Source organism: Salmo trutta, chromosome 12 (assembly GCF_901001165.1).
Source record: "Salmo trutta chromosome 12, fSalTru1.1, whole genome shotgun sequence".
Lineage (NCBI taxonomy): Eukaryota > Metazoa > Chordata > Actinopteri > Salmoniformes > Salmonidae > Salmo > Salmo trutta.
Window position 1 is genome coordinate 7,258,790 of NC_042968.1, and position 17,334 is coordinate 7,276,123.

Below are 17,334 nucleotides of genomic sequence, written 5' to 3' on the forward strand. Positions count from 1 at the left end.
ATAAAAAAAGAAGAGTTGTCCTAACAATGATTGGGCCCTCTCTCTAATGCATTTTGTTACAAAATGAGGTAGTTCTTTTTCATAAGGAGTAACAGACAAAGAATGAGTTAGGTATGTGGACATATTTGTGCATGTTAATTATATTGACTAAAAGTCACTACAAAGTGAAACTGAACTTTTTCCATAAGCAGCAAAGAAAATTATGGAAATAACGATAGCTCCATCTTTGGACATGCTCATTCTGTTTTGAGTTTTTCTGAACAATCTAACAAGTTAAACATAAGTCAAACATACAGTGTGAAACACAACATACAACAAAACAGCTCACTGAAACAGCCTGTTTTTAAATGCAACAGCTTTGTTACAAAGTTTGTCCCCATTCAGTTCCATAAAAACCTTCTGAAAGACATCAAAAGTGTAGCGGGGCTCAGTAGGGTAACTGAGGTTCATGGCATACATGAGGCCGAACAGCATTGCAACAGCAAATGCTACGTTGCCCAGATCCTGCAGCACCTTGACGCCTTCAAGGACAATCCCAGTGTCCCCTGGATCCTCACTCGCGAAATGGTCTTTGATAATGTAGATCCCCACAGTAGTGTCCTCAACGGCTGCCTTGGTGGACTCTTCATCCATGCCCTGAAGAAGACACCAAGGCAAAACTTGTCAATCATATAAAATGAATCATTCGTCAATGAAGTGTTTACAGTTAGGGACTCTAGACTGCAGAAAGTATAGCTCATGAAGCACAAGAGCATGATACAGACAGAAATAAATCAAGACTGGAGTCCTTTTAAGTGTCAACTAAATTGAACTGTTTATAATATTTGAACACCGCCTATTACAAGGCTAAAATTAAAAGTGGTTCTAACCAAGATTTCTATTCAGATTACATTTGAGACATAGCCAATTTGATCACTGGAGACATGGAGTCTTTAATCTGAGTAATACAATTATGAATAAAAAGAAAGTGCATCTAACCGTAGCTAATGAAATAAGATGGAAGACAGAGGAGATGATAGATACAGTAATAGAATAGCTAGTGATAGAATATGAAGGTGGCACGGAACAGGAGAGGAAGAGAAAGAAAAAGGAAAGAAGGAAAAAGGAAACACTTCATACCAATTAGGCAAGCTGAGGGAAAACAATCTTCTACCTTCACCAACCAATCCCAGATAATATGACCAATAGATCAACAATAAAATAAGCATGGCTAACTTACCTCAATGACTTCAAAGAGCGCAGGCCATCTTGCCATGAAGTCCTCTACCAAGGGTGCGTCACGGACAACTTAATGTCTCCTGTATGCAAACGTCTTCTCCATTTTGAACTTCACCGTCTCTCTGTTGTTCCTTTTCTTCACATCAGACAGTAGAGCTTTCCGCATGTCCTCGAGGCTCTTTTCTGTTTCTCCTGAAGGATATGTGGGGCAAAAGATCACTTTTGTATGTACTGTACATGGGTAACGGACAGTACAGCCGTAATGCGGGTGCTTTACTGTTATGGATAGGGGGCAGTATTTTCACGGCCGGATAAAAAAACGTACCCGATTTAATCTGATTATTACTCCTGCCCAGAAACCTCCTGCCTAGAATATGCATATAATTATTAGCTTTGGATAGAAAACACTCCAAAGTTTCTAAAACTGTTTGAATGGTGTCTGTGAGTATAACAGAACTCATTTGGCAGGCCAAAACCTGAGAAGATTCTGTACAGGAAGTACCCTGTCTGACCATTTCTTGGCCTTCTTGATCATCTCTATCCAAAACAGGGGATCTCTGCTGTTACGTGACACTTCCTACAGCTCCCATGGGCTCTCAGAAGGCGGCAAAAAGCTGAATGGTGGCTTTGCAGGCCCTGGCGGAAAAACATTAGCGCATTTGGATAGTGGTCGGTCAGAGTACTATGAGACTGAGGCGCGTGCACGAGTCGACTCCATGTTTACTTTCTCTCTCTTTGAACGAAAACAACCACTGGAATATTATCGCTTTTTTACGAGAAAAATTGCATAAAAATTTATTTTAAACAGTGGTTGACATGCTTCGAAGTACGGTAATGGAATATTTTGAAATTTGTTGTCACGAAACGCGTCGGGCGCGCAACCCTTCATCACCCTGGGATAGTGTCTTGAACGCACGAACAAAACGCCGCTATTTGGATATAACTATGGATTATTTGGAACCAAACCAACATTTGTTATTGAAGTAGAAGTCCTGGGAGTGCATTCTGACGAAGAACAGGAAAGGTAATCAAACTTTTCTAATAGTAAATCGGAGTTTGGTGAGGGCTAAACTTGGTGGGTGTCTAAATAGCTAGCCGTGATATCTACTTAGAATATTGCAAAATGTGCTTTCACCGAAAAGCTATTTTAAAATCGAGTGCATGAAAGAGTTCTGTATCTAGAATTCTTAAAATAATTGTTATGTTTTTTGTGAACGTTTATCGTCAGTAATTTAGTAAATTCACCGGAAGTGTTCGGTGGGAATGCTAGTTCTGAACGTCACATGCTAATGTAAAAAGCTGGTTTTTGATATAAATATGAACTTGATTGAACAAAACATGCATGTATTGTATAACATAATGTCCTAGGCGTGTCATCTGATGAAGATCATCAAAGGTTAGTGCTGCATTTAGCTGTGGTTTTGTTTTTTGTGACATTATATGCTAGCTTGAAAAATGGGTGTCTGATAATTTGTGGCTGGGTACTCTGCTGACATAATCTAATGTTTTGCTTTCGCTGTAAAGCCTTTTTTAAATCGGACAGTGTGGTTAGATAAAGGAGAGTCTTGTCTTTAAAATGGTGTAAAATAGTCATATGTTTGAAAAATTGAAGTTTTTGTATTTTTGAGGAATTTGTAATTCGCGCCACGCCTATCATTGGATATTGGAGCAGGTGTTCCGCTAGCGGAACGTCTAGATGTAACTTGTAATGATGCAAAAGTTGGGACCTGCTTGACACCAATTCTGAACACCCCTTACATTTCCACAACACTGAAAAAAAGAGAACAGAAATGTGCGGTTCAGTTGGTAGAGCATGGTGTTTGCAACGCCAGGGTTGTGGATTCGATTCCCACGGAGGACGGAGAAAAAAAATGTATGAAATGTATGCATTCACTACTGTAAGTCGCTCTGGATAAGAGCGTCTGCTAAATGACTAAAATGTAAATGTACCATAAGACCTAAAGACTGACATTCAGAGCAAATTTTGGGGGGGTATTAAAATAACCTCTGATAACAGTATTCACCAACACTATACATCCTTTGAATGTGTAGACAAAAGCAGCACAAATGTAGCAGGCAAACATCATGGACCTGTTAATATACTTTTTGTTCATGAAATTATTTTTTTCATTATAAAATATTTGATTCAATTATCTGTTGATTTATGCATGCATCTACTCATATAATATAATACGTTGAATTATTTTTGTCAAATAATTGTAAATGTATTGATAAATGGACACCCATAATATAAAGTAACTCTGTTCCAAGTGCTAAAATGAACTCCACAACCTAGTTCAATAAGTCTAGGTCACCTTTGCACCATGTTTTACGACATGGAGGCAGCCATGGGCAAACTGTTAAACTGCATGAAGCACCAATCTCATAGGATTAGGTGTATAATCATTAGACCTTAAATATGTCATGATTTTTTTTTGTTGTTGATGCAAATACATTAACTTTCAAAATGTTTTACCTCACAAGGGGAAAAAAATGGCGCACTAAATGCTGCTAAGAAGTGATTGCAGACCATGTCGTGCACAAGCACCAAAGAATTCGTTAGTTAGCATGTTAGCTAGCTCAAGTGGTGTGCACTCCTCAGAAAACCTTAATTAGTTCTTGGCTTGGTAAATTCGAAGTTCTTGACCAATAGCTAAATATCATGGTGTGTCGCCAACTAACTTTACCTCCTTGACCTAGTCCTGTTTTACTGTTCATAGAAGCTAGCTAGCAACATTGTCTTTTACCTTTAGCTGCCATGCCAATATGTTTCAGACTCAAAAGCACAAAACTAGGATATGGAGCAATCACTAATAATGTTGCTGCTTACAATTCTGACTACAGCCACACAGACAAACGTTGAATAAAAATCAATCATGCTTACCTTGACCACGATTCTAGGTATTGTCTTCTCCGCTAACGCGCCAGGGTTCTTTCTGGAAGATTCTTCTCTCACGCGGTTTGAATTCTCCCTCGTTACTCGTCATGAATTAGCTTTATTGGTTCACACTCCAACTACATGATTCAAACTAGTAGATCTGATTTTGCTTCGTGTTGCATTGATCGCATGCAATGAAATTGTGTTGTGAGGAGAAACAAAACATGTTTGAGTAAATCACACACAAATTTGTCCCGTTTTCTCAGTGTAGGTTTCACCAACAATCTTTAATGTTTCCTGCACAATTTTACCCCACATAAAGCTCTTTTGTGGAATAATTCAGGCATAACTGTAAGGAATAAGTAATTGATCTACCCTAGCTGCCATGAGAGGAATATTGACTTTGTTCTTAATGTTTTCACCAACAGGGGTAATATTCTTTCAAATGTATAACATTGAATGAGTTTCCAATACCTTTCAGAGAGTTTATTTCTGTGATAAAAAGCCATTCCCAGTGGTCTTACTAGACTAATGAAAATTAATCTTAGCTTTGGTGATGATCACAGAGCTTATCCAGAACTCAGTTTGGAAGGCGTGGACTTACTCGAGAAATCTTGTAACAAATACACATTTTCCATTCACGGAACAAATTTATGCCTAGAGGAAACATTTTCTGGAACATGCTTATTCCTGACTATGTCTGGGGAAAAAAGCTTGGTTGAAGCCTTACAGATATTGTATACCAAACAAATTTAAGGAAGTGCACTTTAAGATTCTACATAAGATATATCCATGTAATTCTATGTTGTCCAAATTTGTTGATATTGATATCTGCGTTTTCTGCAACAAAAAAAAAGGTGAAAATCTAACTCACTTGTTCTATGGATGTAAATCTGCGATAGAGTTTTGGAAAAACCTTGCAGAATACATATTTACTTTTTTGAGCACTACTCATGTTTTTGACATGAAGGATATAGTATTATAGTAGTAAGGATATAGTAGTATTTTCTTGTTTATACTTGTGTTTTGTTTTGTTAGACATGTTTGATGTAGGGATGTAAATTGTTTCTAATTTTGTGTAGTAATGTTTTATATATATACAGTATATACCTAAAACATGGGGTTAATAACACTTTTCTGTGGATACTTTGTCTCAAAATCCGACTAACACCACTGAAGTGTATTCAACATTCTGAATATTAAAGGGACTATTTTGAATTATTTAACGTAAATTCGAGTGGTGTTGCCTACATAATTGACGGCATCTCCATGTTTCGTGCTTAGGTTTAAACCAGTGACAGTTTGTTCAGGTTCTTTCAATCGCATTAATCTCTCTACTCCGCCTGTCTCCTGTCTCTGTCTGTCTTGAGCTTCTCTAGCAAACTTGCAACATTGTAACGACTTGGTCCAGCTCGCTAGCGAACTTGCAACATTGTTTTAACTGGACCCTCACAGTTTCCCCGCACTAATGAGCTCCGGACAGACACAGCTGTATTTGTGTCCTGTATTTCTGTCATGAATCCCGCTTCCTGAGTCTGTGTTCTGCCTGAGCTGACTGTTTTCTGTTTTGGAGTTGTTTCTGAACACACCCTGTCTGGTTGCCGGGCGACGAAGCTAGGCGGGAGATTTCTCAATTACCCGCACCTGCATCTCATCAGCCATCTGCACACCTGGTCCTGATCATCACCTCTTCTCTTCATAAACTCTGACCTGACATCCATTCCCTGCCGGATCTGTTAGCTATGAACATTAGGTTGTGCCAGCGTATCAGCCGCATGTTACCAGAGTTAGTTTTGTTGTTATGTACTTCTTGCCGGTTACTCAACCCCGTTTACTCTGTCTACAGTCATCCTCCCGGAACATTCACACTCCCTTGCCTGGCCGTCGGTGGTTTCAGTGACATCATTGGATCTGCCTATTCACTCTCACCAACTCACCTCCGCTGCCGCTCCGTCTCCTGGATTATTCTATTTTCACCTCGAGTCTGTGAATAAATACTCACCTTCATTTTACTCACCTTGTCCTGGTCTGCTTCTGGGTTCAGCTTTAGAGAATCGTGACAATTTTTCACGTGTCCCGATTATGATATATTTTTCATTTGTCAGCAAGACGCATCTATTAATTCAGGCTACAATATAGTAGGCCTAATGACAATCGCGAATGTCATTACACTTTTTGTCATTTTGTAACGTCTCTTTCCCTCCTTCAATTGGCAGGTGCACAGTGCATTGTTTAGGTACTGGAATTATTTTGGAGTGGGCGAACGTGCACAGGTAGCCTACGTTTTAGGTAGTCTAGGTTTTTGAAGTGATTTGTTTGACAGTCAGATGAAAACATCGTGACTGGTTGTGTTCATTAAAAGGTAATACATGTCTTTACTATTAGGCCCATTAAATAGGAAGTCCCCTGAACAAAAATAGAGACCCCTGAATGTCACGGTATAATTTGTGCTCTGCCTATAGGGAGAAAAAATGAATAGGTCTCCCTGACTTGAACCATCTCTGCCTTTCATTATCTATCACGGTATTGACCTATAGAAAATGTATAATGATAACCAGCTGATTGAAACACTATTGATTATTGATCACTACAATATGCCAAACAGGGACATGATTAGTAACTAAGTTTGTCTTTCTCTTTTCATTGACCACCGCTAAGTGTCTTCTCATCTATCATCCTCCAAAGCAGGATGCAGTTGGATCGGGCTGGGGAGGTTCGAGGAGGAGGGAGGTGAGTGAGGGGATTTCCGTCTGTTGGCCTTGTCAGAGGATGGGTGGGTGTGGTGGAGGCAGGTGGTGTGACTAACGTGAGGACTGGTCCGAATGGGGGAGGATGCCCGGTCTCGGACGTGGGAGGGAAGCAATAGGGGGCGAGGGGTAGAGATGGGACAGGGGTGTCACCACCACTAACCAGACACTGTCCCAAATGGTTCTGCCCACCACACCCACCACAACTGTTCCTCATTCATGAAACCTTCTGCCTTCTGTCCCCCTCTCTCCCTCTCTCTCTTTCTCTCTCTTCTCCTCCTCTTTGTTTTTCTTTTCACAATGCAATTGTTAACAAAACGGTTTTACAAACCTCGGCTGGTACATTATCCACGACCGCCTCCTCCTCAGATTGATTTAGGCAAATGGATTCAGAGAAAAGGGTGGGGAAGAGGGGGTGGAGAGAAAGAGAGAGAAGAGGCATGTCCCTTAGCGCAGCGGCTTTACAAAACCACACATGGGCCACGCTGAATATTCCCTTTCTCCTCCATTTCAGAGCAGCCATACATTAAATGCTCATTATGCTGCCATTATGTGGAGTCCCTCTCTATGAGGGCAGAATGTCTGGTGACGGACTATGATCTCTCTACATATGCATGCATGATGCATCTCGAACAGGCTCCTGTGACATGTCATATCATCATGACTGCAATATTTGACTTTTGTAAACCTCGTCATCGAAAGGGAGGTGTGGGACCGCTGAGAGGCTAATTTTACGGGTTGGATGTGATATTTGCGAGAGGAAACGAGGGATGAGAAATAAATAGATGAAGGCAAAGAGAAAGAGACCCTATGTTTGACTCACGATCTGAGTAAGAATAGGAGGGAAGTCACGAACCAAAGTGTCATAGACATTCAAGACACAGAAAACTCATTGAAGCCATAAAGAGACTGAAGTTAACCACAAGAATACAAAGTGGGAAAAGGTCAATCAAAGAACAAAAGTGTGCACATGAAAAGGGATATAAAGTAAATGCATATAAAGCCACTAGTAGGCCTGTTTCAGTTAGCCTGGCACCCTCCATACTATCCTCACTCTCACCACTATCCTCACTCTCGCCACACTCCGGATACTGATGTTTCTACTTTTTCACTTTTTTAAATCTGACTTTTAAACTCAACCTAGACTCAGTGGTAGACCCAATTAGTATGATATGTTATGTTTAGTATTGTATGTATTCATTTCTGGATGTCCATCATCCATTTCCTACGATATGTTACGAATTGCAAGTCGTACAATAGTTTACGAATTGCAATTCTTGCAATATGTTAAACTTATGATATTACGAATTCCAATTTGTTGTCGCTAACGTTAGCTAGGTGGCTAATGCTAATGTTAGCCAGGTAGCTAACATTAGCCAAGGGTTAGAGTTAGGGGCTAAGGTTAAGGTTAGGGTTAGCAGTTAGGTTAAAGGGTTAGTGGAAAGGTTAGCTAACATGCTAAGTAGTTGCAAAGTAGCTCAAAAGTAGTAAGTAGTTGCAAAGTTGATTATTAACTAAAATACAAAAGTTCTTTGTGATGAGATTGGAAGACGCTACTTTTGGGTTGCAAGATGTTCACGTTATCTGGCCATTCATCCACCCACCCGCACTGCTTTCATTTTTTTTGCCTTAAGCAACCTTCTGTCTTATGTGACCATACCAAACGTAACATATCATACTGATTTGAGTGTCCCAGATAGTCTGACAAGGGTAGACTGTGAGGAGGGGAGGGGAGGGGGGGGAGTGTTGGACTGGGCATCCCATCATGATAAATCACTAGTTAATGAGGAGTCCATTGTGTGGGGCCACATTGTCACTCCCTCTCAGTCCCTCGGACTGCTACCTTCTGGTTGTTAAGCTGACACAGATAATGAACTGGTCCGCTTTGAACTGTCCCCACAATATTGACTGGTTGCATGCAGCAGATGTCCCCCTGGCAGAAAGCAACTGGTAAAAGCACATTAGGTTAACAAAGATAGAGCTTTTCTGTGGTGGGACAGGGGGAGGGGAGGGAGGGTGGTAGTATGGGTGTGTTAGGATAGAGAGGTGGATGGGAGGGTGAAGGGGTTAGAGGGCAGGAGGAAGGAGGGGGTGGCGGGCGGGCGGTTTGACAGGACTAAAGATGTGCAGGTGGGGGGGGTTACTATCAAAACAACACATTTATCAATGGTGCAAGGGAGAGGAGTCATGTTGGGATAGACAAATTTGATATCTTTGTGCATTGCTTGTATGTTCGTACACTGCGTTCATTTGATAATTCAACTTCCAAATTGTCAACAATCATATAAACAAAATAGTCTTAATACAAGGTACAAGACAGCAACAGGAAAGGTGGAGAATATTCAAACAAACAATCACAATACTCACAGAAGACTATACAATATCTCTCCACTCATAATCACAAATCACTCAATTGATATTTCCTAAGATTATAATCATGGCTATCACCACCATCATCCGAATAAAGGCAGTGAGTGAGTGAGTGTATGTGTGCATGTGTGTTGAATGGTTCCTCTTTGCCAGTGTGACGGCTGTCTAATGGGTCAATAATAAGCCGTGACTAACTCTCTCCCTGAGGAGCAGCTTGGCCAGACACACACACACACAGAGGGAAACAAAAAGGTATGAGCCACCAACACTGATTACCATATAATTGCTGCCATTGTATTTGACATCAGGAATTAGCAGCCCGCTAGGTGGTTAGCTGGTCTTTTATTTTCTAGGATTGGACCAAAAAAACTGCTATACAGGGACATGTAGAAGCAAACAAACATGTAGGCAAATATCTGTATTTTTACAATGTCTATAGAAAAGTTTGTGGTCATAGGTGCTGGGCTAATAAAGAATACTAATAAAGAACAAGAAGGCCTGCACACTCTTTAAGCTCCCAATTCACCGCTTTATTGACTAGGTTTCCTCAAAATTATAAAAGTAACACAATAAAATAACAATAACGAGGCTATATACAGGGGTTACCGGTACCGAGTCAATCTGTGGGGGTACTGGTTAGTCAGTCGAGGTAATTTGTACATGTAGGTAGAGATAATGTGACTATGCATAGATAATAAACAATGAGTAGCAGCAGTGTCAATGCAAATAGCCCAGGTGACTCTTTGATTAATTGTTCAGCAGTCTTATGGCTTGTTAAGGAGCCTTTTGGACCTAGACTTGGTGCTGCTTGCAATGCGTTAGCAAAGACAACAGTCTATGACTTGGGTGACTGGAGTCTTTGACAATTTTTGGGCCTTCCTCTGACACGCCTAGTAGTATATAGGTCCTGGACGGCAGGAAGCTGGGCCGTACGCAATAGCCTCTGTAGCGCCTTGCAGTTGGATGCCGAGCAGTTGCCAGGCAGTGATGCAACCGGTCAGGATGCTCTCGATGGTGCAGCTGTAGAACTTTTTGAAGATCTGGGGACTCACGCCAAATCTTTTCAGTCTCCTGAGGGGGAAAAGGCATTGTCGTGCCCTCTTCATGACTGTCTTGGTGTGTTTGGACCATGATAGTTTGTTGGTTATGTGGACACCAAGGAACTTGAAATTCTCAACCCGCTCCACTACAGCCCCTTCGGTGTGAATGGGTGCGTGTTCGGCCCTACTTTTCCTGTAGTCCACAATCAGCTCCTTTGTCTTGATCACTGTTATGTTGTCAGCAAACTTAATGATGTTGTTGGAGTCGTGCTTGGCCATGCAGTCGTGGGTGAACAGGGAGTATAGTAGGGGACTAAGCACACACCCCTGAGGGGCCCCTGTGGTAGATGTGTTGTTGCCTACCCTTACCACCTGGGGGCGGCCCGTCAGGAAGTCCAGGATCCAATTGCAGAGGGAGGTGTTTAGTCCCAGGGTCCTTAGCTTAGTGATGAGCTTTGTGGGCAATATGGTGTAGCTCAGTTGGTAGAGCATGGTGTTTGCAACACCAGGGTTGTGGGTTCGATTCCCACGGGGTGGCCAGCACAGAAGAAGAAAAAAAATGTATGAAAAAATGTATGAAATTGTATGAAATGTATGCATTCACTACTGTAAGTCGCTCTGGATAAGAGCGTCTGCTAAATGACGTAAATGTAAATGTGTTGAATGCTGAGCTGTAGTCAATGAACAGCATTCTCATATAGGTGTTCCTTTTGTCCAGGTGTGAAAGGGCAGTGTGGAGTGCGATTGAGATTAAGTCATCTGTGGATCTGTTGGGCCAGTATGCAAAATGGAGTAGGTCTAGGGTTTCCGGGATGATGGTGTTGATGTGAGCCATGACCAGCCTTTCAAAGCACTCCATGGCTACCGACGTCAGTGCTACGGGGCGGTAATCATTTAGGCAGGTTAGGGAGAGCTTTGTATGCGTCTCTGTGTGTGGAGTAAAGGTGGTCTAGTGTTTTTTTCCCTCTGGCTGCACATGTGACATGCTGGTAGTTTGCCTGCATTTAAAGTCCCCGGCCACTAGGCGCGCTGCTTCTGAATGAGCATTTTCTTATTTGGTTATGGCCTTATACAGCTTGTTGAGTGCGGTCTTAGTGCCAGCATCCGTTTGTGGTGGTAAATAGACAGCTACGAAAAATATCAATGAAAACGTTCTTGGTAGATAGTGTGTTCTACAGCTTATCATGAGGTACTCTACCTCAGGCGAGCAATACCTTGAGACTTCCTTAATATTAGTCATTGCGCCCAGCTGTTAATGACAAATAGTCACAAACCACCACCTCTCGTCTTACCGGACGTAGCTGTTCTGTCCTGCCGACAGAAGCTCTTTATGGTCATAATAGACGGTAGCAGCAACATTATGTACAAAATAAATTACAAACAATGCAAAAAAAACACACAAAATAGCACAATTGGTTAGGAGCCCGTAAAAGGGCAGCAATCCCCTGGCTACATTTCAACTCACATGATCATTACGCACATGATGCATGGTGGGTGTGGAAACAATTCAATTATCTTTCGTGCATAATCAATCATAATTAATCACAGCGGTACATATGGTCATAAAGGATTATATGCATACACATGGTTTCAAGTTAAAAACCTAGGTAACAGTCAAATATATTATGTTATAAACTATTTGGGGAAGTGAGGACTCAGTTTGTTTTTTTGACCTGAAAAAGATCCGTTTCGGATCAAAGCGTAGTCGATAAAGAGGTGAATTGGGAGCTTAAAGAGTGTCGGGGGCCTTCTTGTTCTTTACTATTTTTACAATGCACACTCATATACTTGCACAGACACACGTGCATACACACACCCACACGTGCACACACACACACTGAATATTTATGATGAACTATGATGGAATTGGAATGTATTCAACTTAGACCATTTAAGATTATATTCAATAATAGAGTCACTGCGCTGTGACTATATCCTCCATCTGTCTTTGTTGGGCCACCGCGAACATTCAGAGAACACACACCCACTATAAAAGTGGATGCGTCACCATATTGATCCTTATTGGCCTTCTCAATGTTGTGTATTCAGATGCTGCACATAATGAATTTGCTATGGCCTATTTGTCCAAGATGGTCCATCTGCACAAATGGAGAGGTCTCAGATACCTCAGAAAGAAGTGTGACCACTTCAACTGTGACCCCTTGGTTTCCAACAGTCTGTTTGATTGACAGCCATGTGCCAGTTCAGGGAGAGAGAGGTAGGTAGGGGTAGGCCTACATTCCTCTTTCATGAAGAATGAGATAGCTTCATCAATGTAGTCGAAATTGCCCCTTGAGCTCTGATCTTACGTTATTTGTTACAGGTTAGAATGAGACTATGATGAGACGTACACAACAAAATCTCCTCCCCCCACGTGCGGCTAAATGATCACTTCCCTACAGGCCTTGCTTCTTAAATATCTATTTTCATTATTTTGCCTGACTGGGTCTTTCTTTTAATCATCAGAGACAGAGATGGAGTGAGAGAGAGAGTAAGAGAGAGAAAGAGATAAGAGGTGGGGGGGGCAGAGAGAATATTTCTTACCCCATAAAAGGTTTTGTGTGAGGACGACTGAGCATGCGGCTATTGTAAAAAGGCCCACAGTCAGACCACCAGTGGATGACCCTGCAAACAGCAACAAAACCCAATTGGTCTCGGTCGCCATTGGCTAATGGGCCAGAGAGGAATAGCCCTGGGTGGGTAATGACTTCTTTCCCTTCTCTTCTCACCCCCCCCCCCCCCCCCCCCCCGTTTGTCACAGTGTCTGTGTGGCACACTCGGCAGCCTGACATGGCACCAGATGCCGGGGAGATCAGGCATGGCGAGTCGAAAGATCATATGGCCGGATGAGTCATGGTCCCGTCTGCCTTTCCCACACTGGCCTGCAGTAGGAGCCGCATGCAGTAGGAGCCTGTGCATCAGTGGCAATGTCACTATACTGCCATGGTAGAAAGGACAGATACATGGCACTTAACCACATACTGTATGCCATTGTAACCACTGTGACCCAATCCTTAAAGTCAAACTCCAGCCTGCTGACCACTTACAATAAATAGCAATCTAGTGACAACTGTTTAAGGTAAAGCTGAACATTTCTGCACGTGTGGACATGCCCAAATTCATTATCTGTCGTGGTTAGAGCACTGGTGGACCCAGCAGTCCCAGATAGCAACACACCAATGACTCAAGACCATTCCCAGATCTTTAGAAGACCACAAGAGTCTTCAACTTTTGATGGGTTCAAAAGTTTGCAATTTATGACCAATATTTGAAAAGGCAGAGCTAAACCATTAGTACTTATCACGTTTCAGGTAAGACCCAGATGCAGAGTGTCGAAGTAACAAAAGTTTATTACTAGAACAGGGGGCAGGCAAAACGACAGGTCAGGGGCAGGTAGAGGTCAGTAATCCAAATAGGGTTCAAAAGGTCCAGAACAGCAGGCAGTCTCAGGATCAGAGCAGGCAGGGGTCAATCATCCAGTGTGGTGTGGCAAGGTACAGAATGGCAGGCAGGCTCAGGGTAGGCAGAATGGTCAGAACCGGGAAAAACTAGAAAACAGGAACTAGAACAGACAGGTGTAAGGGGGAAAACGCTGGTAGGTTTCACAAAACAAACAAACTGGCAACAGACAACACAGGTATAAATACACTGGGGATAATGGGGAAGATTAGCGACACCTGGAGGGGGGGTGGAAACAAGCACAAAGACAGGTGAAACAGATCAGGGTGTGACAGTACTGCCCAACAATAGTCAAATATTCTGGCAGACTGGCAGACCCAGCCCTAGCTGTTGGTGTCCTTCAAATCAAAGCTACCATCTTTGTTGTTTTATGATTTGCCCTCATTGCCCTATTGACCCTGATAATAGGTCAAAAGACAGTGATAGAGAGAGGAAGATAGAGAGCAAAGAGAGAAGAGAGAAAAAGTTGGAAGAAAAATAAGAAGAAATGAGAGTGAAGCTGATGATGAGGCACATAAAGGTTGGTAAGATTGAGGGATAAAGGGTAGAGGAGGAGATGGGGGTATATAGGAGGAGAGGAGGGGTAGATGGGGAGGGTCACTCAGGCTCTATTCAAATCCCAAAACAAAACAGCACAGAATGATAGACTCCTCAGGATTGTTTGTCCCGCTTGGGCTATTCTGTCCCCTGTTCACCTCAATGGCACCCTTAGCTGCACATGAGTTGGCTGTTACAGGTACCAGAGAGGGAGGGGTGTGTGTGTGTGTGTGTGTGTGTGTGTGTGTGTGTGTGTGTGTGTGTGTGTGTGTGTGTGTGTGTGTGTGTGTGTGTGTGTGTGTGTGTGTGTGTGTGTGTGTGAGAGAGAAAGACAGACAGAGGGCTGTTTTAGAGATAATAGGCCCTCTAGCCTTATGGTTGATTGCCCCACTATAGACACTCACTCACTGGTGGTGAAAACTCTCACTCTTCCCCTTCCATACACAATACCCCCTATCCCTACCACCACCCTCCAATCTCCCTCACTCTGAATTCTACGGTGCTTTGAACATACACACGCCAGAAGAGGCTGGTGGGAGGAGCTATAGGAGGACGGGCTTATTGTAATGGATGGAAATGGATTAAATGGAGAGGAGTCAAACATGGATGACATTTGTTTGACGTGTTTGATACCGTACCATTTGTGGAAGGGAGCTAAATAGCCTCACAAACACACTCAAACATGCAAAGACTGATTGCAACTGTCTCAAGAATTTAATTTACTAATGGTTCATCATGTCGTCTTTATTGGCTCTCACATAAATAAAAAACTATACAGTGACTTTCAGAGACTAATGGCTAAACGAGGAAATTAAGGGTGCAGGTAGCCTAGTGGTTAATAAGAGCATTGTGCCAGTAACTGAAAGGTCAGTGGTTTGAATCCCTGAGCCAACTAGGTGAAAAATGTGTCAATGTGCTCTTGAGCAAGGCACTTAAGCCTACTTGCCTAGTTGCCCTGGATAAGAGCATCTGCTAAATGTAATGTAAATGAAGAAACTGTACTTAAATATGTGCAACTAGAAGTGACAGTCAAACAAAACAGAAATGTACAAACCTTTATGAAAGGGACATTAAATTAGTCAACAGATGAATGAATGTGATTGATACATGCTCTTTGCCCTCTTTCCTTTCTTCCTTCCCTTCTGTTCACATGCAAAACCCAAGCCTTAGTATTAGTTGAGTATGGGTAACCATTAACTTAGCTTAGTATGGGTAACCATTAACCTGCCTGTGTAAAGGCCCTAGTTAGCCCCGTTGTGTCGGCAGAGAAGTCATGAAGCTCAGATATTATGCTAACCTGACATCAGCTCTCTCTCTCTCTCTCTCTCTCTCTGTTAGACAGATATACAGATAGGCTGCCAACGTTAGCTGTACTGGTAAAGCTCTGTTATTTTAGTGAGTTTAATAATAATTGTGATGTTATTACCCTAACTGAAATGTATGTCATCTAAACAAAAGCTCAAAGTTGGAACACTGTTTTTTTATACATTTTCTTGGGGGTCCAACTTCCATTTCTTGGCAAGTGGCCAAGTCTTTCTAGACACTACCTTCTGGGCACACTACGGCATTTCAACGTGGATAATTGGGTAATATTTGGTTGAGACATTGCTCATTGACGTTGACTTAAAAAGACAGCCAAAAGTTAGTTGAATTACTAATGTGTTATCACTATGATTTCAACCATCTAAAAGCACAACCAAATTCCAATGGAAAAACAACGTTTGATTTTTGGTTTAGTTGTCGCCTAAACGTCTATCACTGCGCTTTCAACCATTTTAAAAGCACAGCAGTTCAAATGGGAATACAATGTCAGATATTTTGTTTATTTATACAACGGATTAATGTGATATCACTGTGCTTCATCTAATAGCAGAACCATGTGACCTGGTTTGCAGTTGAGACTACATTAGAATGGCGTTCGAGATTCTGCACAGATTACTACAACGATTGTGAAGATCTCCACAGACCTGTGATGACCCTATGCATGCTATCTTGAACATATGATTACATAAGTAGACATTTATAGTTCAATGTGGCCATTGATGTGTCATTTTAAGGTTGAATGTTACATTAGTTTGTAAGATAGCCTTAACCTTAGGCTATTGACTGTGTTACAAAAGTAATATTGAATTGCGTTTGGTTGACAAAGCAACCAAATATCAACATTTAAACGAGATGCATTTACTGCTTGGACAGTTCCATCTGAGCCACAGGCTTAATCCCATTCTTGAACTTTTATTTTTGGTTGAGATGGAGACATAAATCTCACATATAATTTGTTAACAAGTTAATAGGCTATTTATTGTATTTCAAAAGTGATATTTTTATTTAACCAGGCAAGTCAGTTAAGAACAAATTCTTATTTACAATGATGGCCTACCGGGGAACAGTGGGTTAACTGCCTTGTTCAGGGGCAGAAAGACAGATTTTTACCTTGTCAGCTCAGGGATTCGGTCCAGCAACCGTTCAGTTACTGGCCCAACGCTCTAACCACTAGGCTACCTGCTGAATTGTGTTTGGTTGTCAACACAACCAAATATCAACATTGGAAGGAGATTTATCTTCTGCCTGGATAGTCCCATCTGTGCCACTGATTTAGTCTGTATGGCTTTTATTCCAGTTTGTCTACAAATTAGAAATTGTTATGTTGGATACATGTCTCCATCTCAACCAAAAATAAAAGTTAAAGAATAGGGCTAAATCAAATCAAACTTTAAATGCACTTGAAATTATGTTTGATTTAATTTAGTACTATTCTTTAACTTAGATTTTTGGTTGAGATGAAGATGTGAATCCAACATATCAATTATTAATTTGTAGACAAACTGGAATTAAAGTCAGACTAAGTCAGTGGTACTTATGGAACTATACTAAAAGAAGATACACCTCCTTCAAATGTTGATATTTGGTTGCGTTGACAACCAAACACAATTCAATATCACTAAATATTACATTTTAAATCAACCAGAGCTTAAAACCAAAGGCCTATTGTGTTGTCTATTTTTTGTTGAATTCGGGGTTTGAATTCAAACAATTGCTGTTGATTACTTTGCAAATGCTATATAGGCCTAAATAGCATCAAAAA

The 17,334-nt window shown here is 41.5% G+C and overlaps 1 long non-coding RNA gene across 1 annotated transcript; it reads right to left on the minus strand.

Moving 5' to 3' along the window:
- Positions 1-286: 286 nt before the first annotated feature.
- LOC115202687 (uncharacterized) lies at positions 287-4,190 on the minus strand. Its single transcript, XR_003880018.1, has 3 exons — positions 4,103-4,190; positions 1,220-1,410; positions 287-636 (listed from the first exon to the last, which is right to left on the minus strand). It is a non-coding gene; the product is annotated as an uncharacterized LOC115202687 (long non-coding RNA).
- Between the last annotated feature and the right edge of the window lie 13,144 nt (positions 4,191-17,334).